We start from the raw sequence: 6505 nt of genomic DNA, 5'->3' as shown, positions 1-6505 counted from the left end.
ACTGGGCAACTCAGACTCAAGATATTTTAGACATAACAGTTCATATTGACCTTTAACCTCATGGATCCTACATGAAATTTTGTGGAATTTCTTAAGATTAATAAACCTCAGAACATAACCTAACAGATGCAGTCAGCATGATCCTGTTCTGAGTCAAATTATTTTTCTATGTCAATAACTGGCAGGCATATTACAGCCTCAATATAAAATAGTTTGTGAGCATGGAACAAAATGACTACAGCTATGCTGGGAGTGGTTGGGGGAAGTCAGACCATAACAAAAACAATGATTGTTTTATCTGTGGAGTTGTTTTTCTGCCTTTGAATGACTTTGGTTACAAGCTAGTCCTGGCAAACCTGGAGCCAATTTATTGGGTACTGGTAACAGTGTATAATAAGGACTACATTTGCAGGAGGGATGATGTTTTCCTTCAGAAAACATATAGATTAGATAAGGGGTGTTAAAACAAAATCCTAATCGTTCACTTTTACCAAATGAAGACTCAGAATCCAGATGCTGGGGTAAAAGCCTATATTAGCTCAGAAAGGCAGAGAAAGAACTCAGAAGGCCTTCTTCCTCAACTGACATCTCAGAAGGAAAAAGCCAGTTCTTCTCCACACTGTCTTAAACACCCTTCTAACTGAATGTCCCCTCTTTCTACTTCTTCTTTTTTAATTAATTTATTTATTTTTGTTTTTTCTGAGTCAGGGTTTCTCTGTGTAGCTGGCTCTCCTGGAACTCACTCTGTAGACCAGGCTGGCCTTGAACTCAGAAATCTGCCTGCCTCTGCTTCCCAAGTGCTGGGATTAAAGGCATGCGCCACCACTGTCCGGCTCAGTAATTACTTTCAAAGAATGTATAAAGTATACTTTTGTAAGAAAGTATGTATTGAGCCAGACATGGTGGTAAACACCTTTAATCCCAGCACTTGGGCATGCAGATCTGCGTGCATCTAGGACTACATATTAAGACCTTGTCTCAAAACACCCATAGAAGGAGTTACAGAGACAAAATTTGGAGCTGTGACAAAAGGATGGATCATCTAGTGATTGCCATATGCAGGGATCCATCCCATAATCAGCTTCCAAATGCTGACACCATTGCATACACTAGCAAGATTTTGCTGAAAGGACCCAGATATAGCTGTCTCTTGTGAGGCTATGCCGGGGCCTAGCAAACACAGAAGTGGATGATCACAGTCAGCTATTGGATGGGTCACACGCCCCCCAATGGAGGAGCTAGAGAAATTACCCAAGGAGCTAAAGGGATCTGCAACCCTATAGGTGGAACAACAATATGAACTAACCAGTACCCGGGAGCTCTTGTCTTTAGCGGCATATTTATCAAAAGATGGCCTAGTCGGCCTTCACTGCAAAGAGAGGCCCATTGGACTTGCAAACTTTATATGCCCCAGTACAGGGGAACGCCAGGGCCAAAAAGGGGGAGTGGGTGGGTAGGGGATTGGGGGTGTGTGTATGGGGGACCTTTGGGATAGCATTGAAAATGTAAACGAGGAAAATACCTAATAAAAAAATAAAAAAAAAGACCTTGTCTCAAAAGAACAAAAACAAAAATAAACAAAACAAAGTATCAGTTTCTTACCCTGTGTCTCTGCAATACTGGTCTGCCACTCAAGATACTGCCGGCCTCTTTCTACTTCTTCTTCTTCTTCTTTTTTTTTTTTTTCTTAAAGAATTATTTAGCTTATGTATGTGAGTACACTGTAGCTGCCTTCACACACACCAGAAGAAGGCATCAGATCCCATTACAGATGGTTGTGAGCCACCATGTGGTTGCTGGGAATTGAACTCAGGACCTATGGAAGAGCAGTCAGTGCTCTTAACCACTGAGCCATCTCTCCAACCCACTCTTACTACTTCTTGTAGGTCTCTCTATCCATCCTCTATCCTCCTGATTTACTCTGACTCTCTTATGTTTTTTTTTTCTTCCTATGTTCATTCCTGCCAAGATTCAGTTGCTTGTGCTGCCTCTTGACCTAATGTTGACTTCATTTAATCTTGCTTACAATAAAAAGAAAACTCTTGAGTTAAAGGTGTGTGTTATGACTGAGCCACACCACAACCAGAAACAGGTTTTTGCAGTATACACTCTTGGGGATCATAGTGTGATCAGATAACCTGCAACACATGGGCTTTGGTATAAAAACTTGTCTTACTGCTAAACCAACTTTGTTCAACAGATAATAAACATGCCTTTGCCCAGCTGTTCAAGATTCAGTCAACAGCACAGAGGATGGATCTCCTTGCTGCCAGCAAGGCCTTAACTCATCCTTGAGTGATCCTCTTTCTTTGATTGTCCCAATCAAACTGTACACAGAACAGCAGACAGTAACCTATGTATATATACATACAGATGTATTTACTAGGCAATGTATAATATGTGATCTGAGAATTAATGTTTGTAGTTAAGATCATAAAAGGGAGGTGGAGAGATGGTTTACTGGTTAAGAGCACTGGCTGCTCTTTCAGAGGACCTGGGTTTTATTCCCAGCACTCACATTGCAGTTCCCAACTGTCTGTAACTCCAGTTCCACAGGGGTCTGACTTCTGTATGCATTCAGGCAATGCACATATACAGGAAATACATTTTTTGAAAAAATGAATAAAACTTAGAAGTTGAGTTGCTGACTTCATGTTAAAAAAAAAAGATTGGAAGAGAACCATGAGCCAGTGAGATGGCACGTGTTCCAAAGCCTGATAATCTGAGTTTGACACCTGGAACCCACATACTGGGAAGGATAGAACAGACTCCTGCAAGTTGTCCTCTGATCTTCACACATGCCACACATAGACACACACACACAATTACACACACTCCATGCCACATACATTTAGAAAGAACTTGAAAGTAGCACTTCTTGATAAATTGCTGCCAACAAAACCACTGTCTTGTGAAAAAAAATTTTTTTTAATACCTAGAGACAGTCGAGTGTGCTGGGAACCAAACCTTTATATCTTTGGTTGTGAGCCTATTCTTTAATTGCTGAGCCATCTCTCCAACCCTTGTGAATTTAATATCATGCAGTAAGTTCTGACATTCTGAAAGATGTAAAGTGTTCTCAGGAGGAAGCTCAGATTCTTTAGTAGATTCAGCTGATTTCTCATCCCTTATTATAGGAGCCAATTTATCTTCCGAGATGAATTTTCTTCATAATCTTTAGAAAACAGATTTTCTGGAATGGGGCTAGGGAAAGTGGTTTTGGATTTTTCTCTGTTTTTAATCTAAGTGACAAATGTAAGCTACCTGCTTATGCTTACAAGAATTTGAAACAATTGACTTAAAGTATTTCCTGATGGTGGTGGTGCATACTTTTAATCCCAGCACTTGGAGGACAGAGGCAGGCAGATCTCCAAGTTCAAGGACAGCTTGGTATACAGAGTTAGTGCCAGGACTACATAGAGAAACCCTGTCTTGAAAAACAATTGACAAAAGTATTTTAGTTTATGTGTGTTTATGTGTATGCATATATGCATGTGGGTGCTGGGTGTGGTCACAAGAGCATATTGGTTTCCTGGATCTGGAGTTACAGGTAATCACGAGCCACCAGACATTGGCGATGCTAGGATCCCAACTTGATTCTTCTGAAAGAACAGCCTGTGTTCCTAACTCCTGAACCACCTCTCCAGCCCCCCAGTTTGTTTTCCTAGTGCAGTCTGCTATACATTTTTTGAAGCAAAATTACACTACCCATACTCAAAATATCCTTAAATATTTAAGGATATTAATTCAAAATATCCTTTAATGATTGACAACATAGATTCATTAGGAAATTTTCAATTTATTTTACAGGCTCTTTTGCCAGTAGATGTTTCTCCTGCTTTCCCCAAGTGATGTATAGGATCTTTTGTGCCTAGTTTTAGCTCTGTCTCCACTCACTAGCCCTTCTACTAGACATCCATTGATAATGCCACAGGACACACTGCCTTTTATACCTTCCCCTCAGCTAGACCCATGGCAAACTTTATGACATCATCTTCCCCTAATTACTTCCCAGTCAGGGTTCCCAAAAAATTCTGATAGTATAACTAGACACATGTTCTTTAATCCATACTTATTATTTCAGTCTCTCTCTGTGTGTGCGCGCGCGTGTGCATGTGCATGCACACATATGCCAGCCAGCCAGCCAGCTTTTAAGATTTTGAGAGCAGAAAAAATACATTTTACGTGCACACAACTTACTTACCAGAGTACACTGAAAAACATCTGAAAAGAAATAGATAACAGCAAGCATTGAAAACTAGTTCTGTCTGACTTGCTGTCTGCGTTAGGACAGTTTTCAACCTACCTTTCTCAGAACTGCCCTTTATTTCATTTTGTACTCAGGATTAAGACCTTTCACCTAATACAAACAACGAAGTCTATTCTCTGGGTGTCTATAAACATCACACCTTTTCGTGCCTTTGATTTCCTTTGGCAGGTAGGGCTAGACCTGTAGTTTTTCTTTTACCAAAAACAGACAATAGGGTCCTTTGATTCTTGAACCCCTTCAGTGCTCATTTCCACAAACTGTCCTTACTGCCATTTTCCACAAAATGTCCTTACAGTTACATTACCAAGTCTCCCTTAACGTCATCTTGTGGAAATGCTACAAACTTAGTCTTTTTTTTTTCCCCCTTTAAAAACAATTTCTTAGCTTTTACTTTTCAGATAATCATGCCTGGGCAAATATTTCCTCAAGTTCATGCTAGATACTTTTCAGTTCAACTACTTCATGTTTACTTCATTGTAAAGTTCATATTGAATTTGACTTGAAGACAAAGAGCCTTAAGTACAGTGTTTCTTTGTACTAAGTGCAGTTCTCACACAAATGTGTGTTGAGGTATAATGATAATGTTTGGATGATGATGTAGTTATTTCAACACACACAGTTTAAGTTAGTTCTATTTCATAATATAAACCTTTGGTGGTAAAACTCTGATACAAAATACTTGGCATCCAATTACAGATAGAATAAAGTTAAGAAGTCATTATTATAGACTAAATGATTAAAGTAGTAGTTCAGGCAGGGTAAAGGATTTCAGAAACTAAACTGATGGATAGATGTGTTGAGGGAGGCACTCTGAGATTACATAGCTGATGGATGGCCAGATTGACCACAGTTTAAGCATTTTGCATTTGTGACTCCTTTTCACCCAAGAGATTTCAATATGACAGGTATACAAATCAACATAAAACAGGTATACAAATCAATACTTACTGATAATAAATTTTAATACTTTGATATGCACATATTTTATTAATGAAGAATGAAAAGTTATGTATCAATACAATAGATGTACTTTATGTTTACATATGGGATTGAATTTGTAGGAATAATTGATCCTGCAGGAGTTGGAGAATCTTCAGTGTTTTTCAGAGTTGATCAATATTTTGGTTTATTTTGTGATTATCAATACTAAGACTATCACTTTGCTGCCATATATGGGTTAGGAATGCAGGTCCTCTGCAAGTACAGCAAGTACTCTCTTAACCAATGAGCCATCATTCCAGTTCTGAATTAAACATTGTGGTGGTTTGAAGATGCTTGGCCCAGGGAATTGCACTATTAGGAGGTATGGCCTTGTTGGAGGAAGTGTGTCATTGTAAGGATGCTTTGAGAGACCTTTTTCCTAACTGTCTGGAAGCCAGTCTTCTGTTTATCTTCAGAACAAGTTGTAGAACTCTCAGCTTCTCCAGCACCATGCCTGCCTAGATGCTGCCATGCTCCCACCTTGATGATGAGAGTTGCCTTAGTCATGGCATCTCTTCACAGCAGTGAAACCCTAACTAACACAAATATCCTTAATTGTTTTTTAAGTTTTGAGACAGGCTCTCACGCTGTTGTCATGGCTAGCCTGGAATTCTGTGTAGGCTGGCCTCTAACTCACAGACCTATATCTACCTCTGCCTCCTAAGTGCTAGGATCATAGGTATGTGCCATCATGCTCAGAAAATAAAACAGATGTTTATTGCTGGAGGTTAAATTTCTAAACTTAGACCAGGAGAACTTAAAAAAAAATCACATTTGGCTACATGAGAAATTTCTGTAGATAAAAATCAATCTAAAAATAAGAGAAAAAAGTGAGAGGAAGGAGGGAGGAAAGTAAACAAAGCCAGGAGCCGCTCCTCTCTTACTTTTTTTTCTCTCTTATATTTCGATTAGATTTTTATTTAAATTAGTAGTTTTCAACCTGTAGGTTAAAACACCTCTGACAAACTATATTTCCCAAAATATTTACACCATGACTCATAACTAGAAAAATTACAGTTATAAAGTAGTAATGAAATTAATTATTTTTTCGAAAAATGTTTATTTATACACTGTACACTATAGCTGTCTTCAGACACTCCAGAAAACAGCATCAGATTTGGTTACGGATGGTTGTGAGCCACCATGTGGTTGCTGGGATTTGAACTCAGGGCCTTTGGAAGAGCAGTCATTGCTCTTAACCACTGAGCCATCTCACCAGCCTGAAATTAATTAATTTATTATTTTAATTTTTTA

The sequence above is a fragment of the Mus musculus genome, chromosome 11 (genome assembly GCF_000001635.26).
Source record: "Mus musculus strain C57BL/6J chromosome 11, GRCm38.p6 C57BL/6J".
NCBI lineage: Eukaryota > Metazoa > Chordata > Mammalia > Rodentia > Muridae > Mus > Mus musculus.
The sequence above is the reverse complement of the archived record's forward strand: the minus strand, read 5'-3'. Positions refer to the sequence as shown.